Consider the following 11777-nt stretch of genomic DNA (forward strand, 5'->3'; position numbering starts at 1 on the left):
GATTCCCTTGTATGTTATTTGTTGTTTTTCCCTTGCTGCTTTTAATATTTTTTCTTTTTAATTAATTTTTGATAGTTTGAATAATATGTGTCTTGGCATGTTTCTCCTTGGATGTATCCTGTATGGGACTCTCTGCGCTTCCCGGACTTGATTAACTATTTCCTTTCCCATATTAGGGAAGTTTTCAACTATAATCGTGTCAAATACTTTCTCATTCCCTTTCTTTTTCTCTTCTTCTTTTGGGACCCCTATAATTCGAATGTTGGTGCATTTAATATTGTCCTACAGGTCTCTGACACTGTCCTTAATTCTTCTCACTCTTTTTTTCTGTATTCTTCTCTGCAGTAGTTATTTCCACTATTTTATCTTCCAGGTCACTTATCCGTTCTTCTGCCTCAGTTATTCTGCTATTGATTCCTTCTGGAGAATTTTTAATGTCATTTATTGTGTTGTTCATCATTGTTTGTTTACTCTTTAGTCCTTCTAGGTCTTTGTTAAACATTTCTTGTATTTTCTCCATTCTATTTCCAAGATTTTGGATCGTCTTTACTATTATTACTCTGAATTCTTTTTCAGGTAGACTGCCTATTTCCTCTTCATTTGTTTTGTCTGGTGGGCTCTTACCTTGCTCTTTCATCTGCTGTGTGTTTCTCTGTCTTTTCATGTTGTTTAACTTACTCTGTTTGGGGTCTTCTTTTTGCAGGCTGCAGGTTCATAATTCCCCTTGTTTTTGTTGTCTGCCCCCAGTGGCTTATGTTGGTTCAATGGGTTGTGTAGGCTTCCTGGTGGAGGGGATTAGTGCCTGTGTTCTGGTACATGGGGCTGGATCTCGTCTTTCTGGTGGGCCGGCCCGAATCCGGTGGTGTGTTTTGGTGTGTGTGTGACCTTATTATGATTTTAGGCAGCCTCTCTGCTAATGCGTGGGTTTGTGTTCCTGTATTGTTAGTTGTTTAGCATAGGGTGTCCAGCACTGTAACTTGCTGGTCGTTGAGTGGAGCTGGGTCTTGGTGTTGAGATGGAGATCTCTGGGAGATTTTTTCCATTTGATATTATGTGGAGCTGGGAGATCTCTGGTGGACTAATATCCTGAATTCGGCTCTCCCATCTAAGAGGCACAGGCCTGACACCCGGCCAAAGCACCAAGATCCTGTCATCCACACGGCTCAGAATAAAAGGGAGAAAAAGATAGAAAGAAAGAAAAATAAATAAAATAAAATAAAAGTTATTAGAATAAAAAATAATTATTAAAAATAAAAAAATTAAAAAGTAATAAAAAACAAGAAAGAAAGAAGAGAGCACCTAAACCAAGAAACAAATCCACCAGTGATATGAAGTGCCAAAAACTATACTAAAAACAAAACAAAACAAAACAAAATCGGGCAGACAGAACCCTAGGACAAATTGTAAAAGCAAAGCTATAGAGACAAAATTACACACAGAAGCATACACATACACACTCACAAAAAGAGAAAAAGGAATACTATATATATTGTTGCTCCCAAATCCACCGCCTCACATTGGGGTGATTTGTTGTCTATTCAGGTATTCCACAGATGCAGGGTACATCAAGTTGATTGTGGAGATTTAGTCCGCTGCTCCTGAGGCTTCTGGGAGAGATTTCCCTTTCTCTTCTTTGTTCTCACAGCTCCTGAGGTTCAGCTTTGTATTTGGACCCGCCTCTGCATGTAGGTCGCCTGAGGGCATCTGTCCGGGTCTGTTCGGGTCTGTTCTTCGCTCAGATAGAACGGAGTTAAAGTAGCAGCTGATTAAGGGGCTCTGGCTCACTCAGGCCAGGGGGAGGGAGGTGTACGGATCGGGGCAAGCCTGTGGCAGAGGCCGGCGTGACATTGCAACAGCCTGAGGCGTGACGTGTGTTCCCCCGGGGAAGTTGTCCCTGGATCAGGGGACCCTGGCAGTGGCGGGCTGCATACGCTCCCAGGAGTGGAGGTGTGGAGAGTGACCTGTGCTTGCACACAGGTTTCTTGGTGTCGGCAGCAGCAGCCTCATCGTCTCATGCCCCGGACTCTGGGGTCCGTGCTGATAGCCACGGCTCCGGCCCATCTCTGGAGCTCTTAATCCCCTCTCCTCATGCATCCCGAAACAAAGAGGCAAGAAAAAGCCTCTTGCCTCTTTGGCAGGTCCAGACTTTTTCCCGGACTCCCTCCTGGCTAGCTGTGGCGCACTAGCCCACTTCAGGCTGTGTTCACGCAGCCAACCCCAGTCCTCTCCCTGGGATCCGACCGAAGTCCGAGCCTCAGCTCCCAGCCCCCACCCACCCAGGCAGGTGAGCAGACAAGCCTCTCGGGCTGGTGAGTGCTGGTCGGCACCGATCCTCTGTGTGGGAATCTCTCCATTTTGCCCTCTGCACCCCTGTTGCTGTGCTCTCCTGCATGGCTCCGAAGCTTCCCCCAGAAGTAATATTTGTTCAATGTAAACACTGAACTTTGTTGGGGACCTATGGTATGGGCTAAAATGATAAAGGCCACCTGGCATATATAATCTTATAAAACCCCGGAAAGTCAACTCTGCTGCCTCAACTGGTACCCTTAATCATCATACATGTGTACTTCTAAGGTGTTTCTTCAGCTTCACTCCTGATCAGACCCATAATCATCCAAGGAAGTCTGCAGAAGAGTCTTAGATATGAAAAGTGTCCAAATAGCTCTCATATAATTTTTTAAAAACCCACAAAGCTTGGTGGAAAAGGTGGGTGTGGGGAGACAATATCTTGCTTCAAGAGATATTTCTGGAATTATTTTTGAGTTCTAGATTTTAAAATGAATCTTCTGGAAGATTAGGATGAGCACCCACTCACTTCTGCCAAAGCCTCACTTAGAAAAGATTTCAGTACCCTTAGCAAAACCTAAATGGCACAAAACACCCCCCTCATCATAACTCCATGTTAATCTAAGGAAATTAGACATCATCCATCCTGTTGGGCAAGGCTCTTTGATTTCCAAATCAAAACAGAGATTGGAAAATGAAAACGGGTAAAAGACAGGAAAGACCAGCAGTCCATTAAATACACACAAGATATGGATGAGAATCAATCTGGACTCATCGTTACCCTGTCACTTTTAGCTCATGGATTACTACTACTTAATATCTGCCCCTCCACCCAACACAAACATTAATACACATCCTTTTCTACACTACCTCTCTCTGATGGTTGTTTCTACTTTTCTCAAGAATTCTTGTAACAGATTAAGATACTGGGACTTATACAGAGCTTTATAACAGTAATAGCTAGTGCTTGTTAGGGGCTTCCCATACATTAATTATATCACACAACAATTTAATTCAAAACTACTAATGTTATCCCTATTTTTTTCAGATGTGGAAACTGAGAGATCAATTTGCCCAAAGCCACACAGCTAAGTGGCACTGTTAAGTGATGGAGCCAAGATTCTCATGCAGATATCCAGGTAGCTCCTAAATCACTGTACAACTGTGACTTTTTTAACCTGCTTTTAAAGGGAATTGCAAAAAGAGAGCATAATATACTGTTTATAATGTTCTTTATCCTTATAACTTTTTGTTAAGAAGATGCATTACTAATAAAATCACACAATTTTAGTGCTAAAATAGATGGTAACAATCCTTTTTTGTCACTCCTTTTACAGACAGAGAAAATGAGATTGCCAGAGGAAAAGTGACTAGCCCAATAACATAGAGCTCATTAGTGACAGAACTGAGAATCTAACCCATGTCTTTCTTACTGCAAAATCTCACTACCATCCACAAGGTGTTTCCTCCAGTGGCCTACTGCAGTGAGTGCAAGTCCATCAATAGTAACTTCCTTTGCTATAGGTTTTGTGTTAAGCCATCTGTCTTTTTTTTCTTTTATTGAAATATAGTTGATTTACAATGTTGTGTTAGTTTCAGGTATTTAAACCATCTGTCTCCATCACTCATTTGCACAAAGAGAAATCCTGCTATAAAATGTATTAGCTAAGCAATTATTTGATGAGACATAGGAAAGTCATTTTTAATGAGGAGGAGGAAGAAAGGAAAGATCTACAACTAGAGAAAGGCAGACCAGTGCAGACACCAGGGTTTCTGCCTCAAAAGTAAGGGAACAGAAGAAGGACACTGAATAACTGGAGAAATGAAATCTAAAGAAGTACTAAGGGGAGTACTCGGGTGCTGATAAAGGAAAGTACTCACAGGTGGTAAAAACAAATCTCACTTACCCTTTACTATAATGAATAAAATTTCAAAAATGCTTTGCTATTTACAAAGTGCTTTATGTAAAGCAGTTCCTACAGAGCCTGACTCTAGTAGGCATTTAATAAATGTTAGCTTTAATTTTATTTTCCTCCTGTATTTACATTCTTGAAAATATTTTGAGATATATCAGGGCAGGCAGTGTTGTGTCTAACAGGAGGCTGTGTCTTATACTGGAAAGAGAATGGACGTCAGAGCCTCCAGACAGGACTTGAATCCTGTTTCAATCACTTAGTTGGTGCTAAGCAGGTGAAAACACAATTCCATCCTGAGAAAGATATTCAGGTTATTTTTTTCCAGAATTTCAATTGTTTTCCCAGAAAATATTCTAGGGAGAGAGCTAAGATGCTTCTGAGAGCTCCCAATATACTGTTTCCAAATTCAGATGAAATCTTTATGGGAAAGAGGCACCAGATTTGTGTTTTTACCTTCTCAGTGCTCTTGGTAGTGCTTTCTTTTAGCTCTTTATCTAATAACCTCTCAAAGAAATGAACCTTCTCATATCAACTAACACCTTTGGCCAGAATGCAAGCTCACATGCCACTGTGAATACAGATTGTAACAGAGGAAAATGGAAGAGAGAAGGCATGAGTGCTGCATTTTACAATGTATAACTGTTGCTGGCTGACAGCTCATATTTTTTAACCAAAAGCAAGTACTATTGCTTTATGTTGTCTCTAGAAAATGAAAGGCTTTCTATGTGATTGTTAAGGGGAGAAGAAACTTTTCCAACCCCTTAAAATTAAGCTGGATCTCACTTTAAAGAAATCAAAGCAGAAGATGCTACCAAAATGATAGATGAGCTGCAGATTTTGAAAAGACAAAGGATGGTTTGCCATATTTTCTGGTACCATATCTGATTCGCTTGGTCTAGCTGTTCAGAGGACCGTGGTAAAAAGGCTCAGTGGTAAAGAGAACCACGTTCAATTATTGATGCTACTATGGGTGTAGGAAGAAGTGGCTATACGGATGCCATATAGTTGCTGTATCTGGGATAGACACACTTATAAGTGACTGTCCAGGACCTATGATCATAACCTATATGTAACCATCCGATAAAAGAAATTTTTACATACGGAGATATAGGGAAGTCTTTCTGGCTTATGCATGATTTAACTTGAATTTTATGCCTGTTTGTGGCCTATCAAACATACGCTGTACATCTGCTTTAATTATTAAAGAAAAGGGCACACTGACCAGAAGTAAAGAATGTCGACGTTAAAAATAAAGATTAAATGCCCTTCTTTCTGGGATGCTAATGCTGGTACTCCTTTGATGATAAGACTCCCTTCCTAGCTGCCAATGCCACACTGTACGTGCTATATGTGCTGTACGTGTATGTGCTGGTCTGTTTTTTTTAAACATTGAAGAAATGTATCTCTGAATTGTTTAATGTTCTTTGTTCTGACAAGATATAAAACTGTGCTAAAAACCCTGCTTCTCTGGAGCAGTTTCTCAGAGTCATCTAGGAAGCAGGATTCCAGGCTAGTTGTCAGTTTGGCTCAAATAAAACTCTTTTCTATTCTTATTATTGATTGTTTATTGATTATTTTCACGGACACATCCATCATCCTCTTGTCATAGTCTGAGACCTTCTCAATGCCTGGAGGTAGGAAAAGACCTCAGGAACAATGCTCAGAATAGGTAGCATGTAGATATTTGGGTGGGAAAATGCTGGCTCCTGTGTCTACAGGCACTTCTAACATAATTTCACAACCCAGATGAGTCATCAGTCTTGTCTCCTATTGCTTTAGGGCAGATGCTTATTTGAGCATACTTGAGCATCATGATGACATGGAGCACTCATTTTGTTTTATATGTGGGAATGTTCTGAAAGGGTTTGGAAATCCCTACTCCTATTTAACTAAGATATAGTGTATGTGAAGTAAAAGGAGATATAAAGCTGACATACCACGGTGAGGAGTTTTCATGTAGTCCAGTATGCAGTAGGGAAATATGGAATGACTTCTGAGAGATATGATAAATGCAATGTTTTAAAAAATAAATTGGCATAATAATAATAACAAACTCTATTAAGCATACTTTATACTACTTTATAAAAGTGTGTGTGTGTGTGTGTGTGTGTGTGTGTGGTAATCCCACAACAACCCTAAGAGTTAGATGTTACTAAAATTCTCATTTTTTTACAGGTGCAAAAACTAAAGCACAAAGAGATTAATTATTTTGCTCACTATCACAGGAAGAATAAGTGACACAGCCAGGATTTAAACCCAAGCAGTCCAGCTCCCCAGCCTGTGTTCCTAACCTTGGCTGATTCCCAATCCTGAGTACAGATTAAACTCACCCAGAGAGCCACTAAAACGTATTCATATCCCTACCCAAGACCAAGTAAAACAAATCTCTGGGAATGGGACCTTAGCATTTGTAGTTTTTAAAAATGTCTGGTGGTTCTGATACACTGTGAGGTTTGAGATTAACTTTACTACACTCTTCTGCAAGTGGGCAAAATGAATTAGCATGTTTCTTTGTCTAAAGGAGAATAAAGTAGAATCTCTCAAACCTGCCCCTGCCCAGAGATGACCACAGTTAGACTTTTGGTGAACATTCTATGCATATACAGCAAGATGATACTTAAAATATGAAACAAACAGTATAGGGCAGTTACCAAACAGAACAGACACTGATCATAAACAATTACTATTTTGTTGCCTTACCAGTGTATACTGGTTGAATTTTTAAAATTATATATATACACACATTAATATATATTGTAGATATTTTCCACGTCAATAAAAGAGATCTACATTATACTTTTTAATAGCTATATTATTTCTCACTGTATGGAGTTAGCATACTTTATTTAACCAGTTCCCTATGTTCTTTTTTTTTCCTTATTAGAATTGGACTCAACAGTTCTTTAGATTTGCTGCACACATTGTTTTATAAATTCAGTCTCCCCAGAGTACCAAAAAGTAACAAAAGAGCAGGCATTAGTTCCAATAGAATAGAAACAATCTTACTTTGTAGAGGAAATCAAAATCTTCCCTCACATTTTTGCTAGCTGCTGTAGGCCAACCCTACAATTGGCATTCATCTTGCAGAAAATATATGAATCCTCTGGTCAGGACAGCTTGCTTTGGGGCCAGGTCTCTGAATGTAGGGGACAATATATTTGCTCTTCAGCTCATGCCACCCATTTTGGCTTCTATAAAGTTCCTGACTGTGCTTGAACTTTTGACTACCCTCTTTACCTTGTCTTTCTGTATTTTGGTCCTCCTTGAATTTCTTCAGCATGCCTACCTGCACCTGTCCTCAGGATTTCCCCATCACATGCGTTTACCAATCCCATGTCTTTTGCTTGCAGGCTTGGTTTCTGATTTCATCTTTGCCTTGACCTTTGATTTGGGTTTGATTTCTGGTTTCCAGCTATTTCCCTGCCTGGATCATCATTGCCTGTCCCCTTGATTTCTAGCCCATTCTCTATCCTGTCTCAAACCTGTGGATGTCTGTAGTATTGTGGAAATAAAAATCCTGCTAACAATGCAGAGTATTCACCACAAAGTATAGAAAGGAAAGATTGATGTTTTATTTTTGAATAAACATATCCAAGTTATGTGTGCATAGGCAGTTTGTAATATAAAACTATAAAGCAGGGCATTTTCACATACATTTATATAGATAGATTGCAGCCATACATAACACATGCTCTTCAGGTTTTATGGTATCCTTGTGTCTCCTATAAGAGGACTTAACAGGACAATTTGTATATATATATTTTTTTCCTATAGTTCATCCTAAGTTAACTTGAGAATTGAGATAGGTATTTGTTCTAGTTAATTACCTTCCCATAGGAATAGTAAATCCTCTCTTATATCCTCTATAAGCAAATGGTTACAGCCTAAGACAAAGCTGGTTAAGCTATCAAGTGCTAGGAAGACTTTGCTAGGTGTTTACATTTCAAAGGGGATGAAATCCAGACCCTTGAAGGGAGTTATTTACATTCCAAAAGGTTAGATTACGGACTCTGGTTGAATTGGGTTTCCCGAAGAGTCTTAGAAGGAGAGGGCAAATGATCTATTTGCCCATTAAAAACAGACAAAATTATTTTTATTTACTCTTACAGTTAGCTCTGTCTTTGACAACACTGGGACTTCAGACCCAAAAAGCAGTTATGGGAGCTTCCTAAAAGGCAGCATAGAGCTGAAAAGACTCAGGAAACCTTATCTTCCAGATCTCATATTAACTCACTGAGCCCTCATAAACTAAGATTGCTCCTAAATTCTCCAACAGCATCCCGGAGCACACAAGTCTAGGAGCTGCCTACTTTCCACCAGTATTAGAGAATTCATTCATGCTCCTAAGACAACCAACTACTAGAAACTGGCTAATGTCTACAGAGAAAAACTAAATTCACTCAATAGAGTAATGATTTAGCCTTCTGTTAACTTGGATCATTTCTTTGTTTCAGACAAGTCTTTTCAATGAGTGTTTTTGCTTTCTTAAGTTCATTTGTACCAAGGCCATTTGTCAGAAGAGGTCATGCGGTGTTATGGTTGGTATTCCAGACATGCTCTTCACATCTGACGGTCTGCATGTTTACTTTAATACAAAATCTCCTTGTAACCCAAGTACTAGATCTCAGAAATCACTCCTATTTATGATTATTTGTTGCTAGTCTCATCATCTTCAGATCTCAAAATTCTTAATGAACCTCCGGCTATGCACTCAGGACACTAATACAGATCTTGCTCAAATTTGTTGCAAGAGAACATATCACTTCAAGCTCTGGAAGTGAATCACAGTTTTAAGTCAATGGCCAACATTTTCAAACAACCTAGCTGCGTGGTTGTAATTAACAGATTAATAAGCATACTTTACGTAGACTATGCAAAACAGGCTCCTCCTCTGAGAAGAGAGGGTTCCTATAATTTGCTCCAGGTTTGAACTAGAGTAAAGGCTTACATTTCTTCTGATGCACGGACATGATTTAAAGGGTTCAGGCAGTGATAACTGGACTCTGATCAGAAGCCTCAAAACTAATAGAAGGAAAACAGGGAGATGGGAACTGGGATCAAGGGGGAGAGCGGGAGGAGCCAAAAAGGAGGAAGAAGGTTGTTTTCTCAACTTTGAGGAGTTGGCAAATATCTCCAATGTGGAATGCATGGGTGGAAGCTAGAAACAAATAGAAAAAAAAAAACATAAATGGTCTTAACACACAGAGGACAAACTAAAATTATTTACCATATCCGTATTTACATGTACATATATAAAGGAGTTCAGGAAAAAACTGATGCCATTTTAGGATTTCAAATGAGTCAGAGAGGTTTGCATTCTTTTTTTCTTTTTATTTATTTATTTATTTACTTATTAGTCATCCATCTTATACACATGAGTGTATACATGTCAATCCCAATCTCCCAATTCATCACAACACAACCCCCACCCCCCGGTGCTTTCCCCCCTTGGTGTCCATACATTTGTTCTCTACTTCTGTGTCTCAATTTCTGCTCTGCAAACCAGTTCATCTGTACCATTTTCTAGGTTCCACGTATATGTGCTAATGTATGATATTTGATTTCTCTTTCTGACTTAACGTCACTCTGTATGACAGTCTCTAGATCCATGCATGTCTCAACAAATGACTCAGTATCGTTCTTTTTTATGGCTGAGTAATATTCCATTGTACATATGTGCCACATCTTCTTTATCCATCCATCTGTCGATGGGCATTTAGGTTGCTTCCATGACCTGGCTATTGTAAATAGTGCTGCAATGAACATTGGGGTGCATGTGTCTTTTTGAATTATGGTTTTCTCTGGGTATATGCCCAGTAGTGGGATTGCTGGTTGTTGTTTGTAGATTTTCTGATGATGCCCATTCTAACTGGTGTGAGGTGATGCCTCGTTGTAGTTTTGATTTGCATTTCTCTAGTAATTAGTGATGTTGAGCAGCTTTTCATGTGCTTCTTGGTCATCTGTATGTCTTCTAGGGAGAAATGTCTATTTAGGTCTTCTGCCCATTTTTGGATTGGGTTGTTTGTCTTTTAAATATTGAGCTGCATGAGCTGTTTATATATTTTGGAGATTAATCCTTGGTCTAATGATTCATTTGCAAATATTTTCTCCCATTTTGAGGGTTGTCTTTTCATCGTGTTTATGGTTTCCTTTGCTGTGAAAAAGCTTTTAAGTTTCATTAGGTCCCATTTGTTTATTTTTGTTTTTATTTCCATTACTCTAGGAGGTGGATCAAAAAAGATATTGCTGTGATTTATGTCAAAGCGTGTTCTACCTATGTTTTCCTCTAAGAGTTTTATGGTGTCCGGTCTTGCATTTAGGTCTCTAATCCATTTTGAGTTTATTTTTGTGTATGGTGTTAGGGAGTGTTCTAATTTCATTTTTTTAAATGTAGCTGTCCACTTTTCCCAGCACCACTTATTGAAGACACTGTCTTTTCTCCATTGTATATACTTGCCTCCTTTGTCATAGATTAGTTGACCATAGGTGTGTGGGTTTATCTCTGGGCTTTCTCTTCTGTTCCATTGATCTCTATTTCTATTTTTGTGCCAGGACCATATTTTCTTGATGACTGTAGCTTTGTAGTATAGTCTGAAGGCCAGGAGCCTGATTCCTCCAGCTCCGTTTTTCTCCCTCAAGACTGCTTTGGCTATTCGGGGTCCTTTGTTTCTCCATGAAAATTTTAAGAATTTTTGTTCTATTCTGTAAAAAATGCCAGTGGTAGTTTCATAGGGATTGCACTGAATCTGTAGATTGATTTGGGTAGTATAGTCATTTTCACAATGTTGATTCTTCCAATCCAAGAACATGGTGTATCTCTCCATTGGTTGGTATCATCTTTAATTTCTTTCATAAGTGTCTTATAGTTTCCTGCATACAGGTCTTTTGTCTCCCTAGGTTTATTCCTAGGTATTTTATTCTTTTTCTTGCAGTGGTAAATGGGAGTGTTTCCTTAATTTCTCTGGCAGATATTTCATCATTAGTGTATAGGAATACAACAGATTTCTGTGCATTAATTTTGTATCCTGCAAATTTACCAAATTCATTGATTAGCTCTAGTAGTTTTCTGGTAGCATCTTTAGGATTCTCTATGTATAGTATCATGGCATCTGCAAACACTGAAAGTTTTATTTCTTTTTTTCCAATTTGTATTCATTTTATTTCTTTTTCTTCTCTGATTGCCATGGCTAGGACTTCCAAAACTATATTGGTCTGTAATTTTCTTTTTTTTTTTGTAGTATCTTTGTCTGGTTTTGGTATCAGGGTGATGCTGGCCTCATAAAATGAGTTTGGGAGTGTTCCTTCCTCTGACATTTTTTGGAAGAGTTTGAGAAGGATGGGTGTTAGCTTTGCTCTAAATGTTTGATGGAATTCACCTGTGAAGCCATCTGGTCCTGGGCTTTTGTTTGTTGGAAAATTTTTAATCACAGTCTCAATTTCAGTGCTTGTGATTGGTCTGTTCATATTTTCTATTTCTTCCTGGTTCAGTCTCGGCAGGTTGTGCATTTCTAAGAATGTGTCCATTTCTTCCGGGTTGTCCATTTTATTGGCATAGAGTTGCTTGTGGTAGTCTCT

The 11777-nt window shown here is 39.0% G+C and overlaps 1 long non-coding RNA gene across 1 annotated transcript in view; it reads left to right on the forward strand.

Moving 5' to 3' along the window:
- The window catches only part of LOC129391766 (uncharacterized), an 18042-nt gene extending 14134 nt beyond the window's left edge, over positions 1-3908 (forward strand). The window contains exons 2-3 of the long non-coding RNA XR_008616444.1: positions 3335-3425; positions 3624-3908. This is a non-coding gene — a long non-coding RNA (uncharacterized lncRNA). The remainder of the gene's footprint in view (positions 1-3334; positions 3426-3623) is intronic.
- The last annotated feature ends 7869 nt before the right edge of the window (positions 3909-11777 follow it).

Source organism: Physeter macrocephalus, chromosome 21 (assembly GCF_002837175.3).
Source record: "Physeter macrocephalus isolate SW-GA chromosome 21, ASM283717v5, whole genome shotgun sequence".
Classification (NCBI taxonomy): Eukaryota; Metazoa; Chordata; class Mammalia; order Artiodactyla; family Physeteridae; genus Physeter; species Physeter macrocephalus.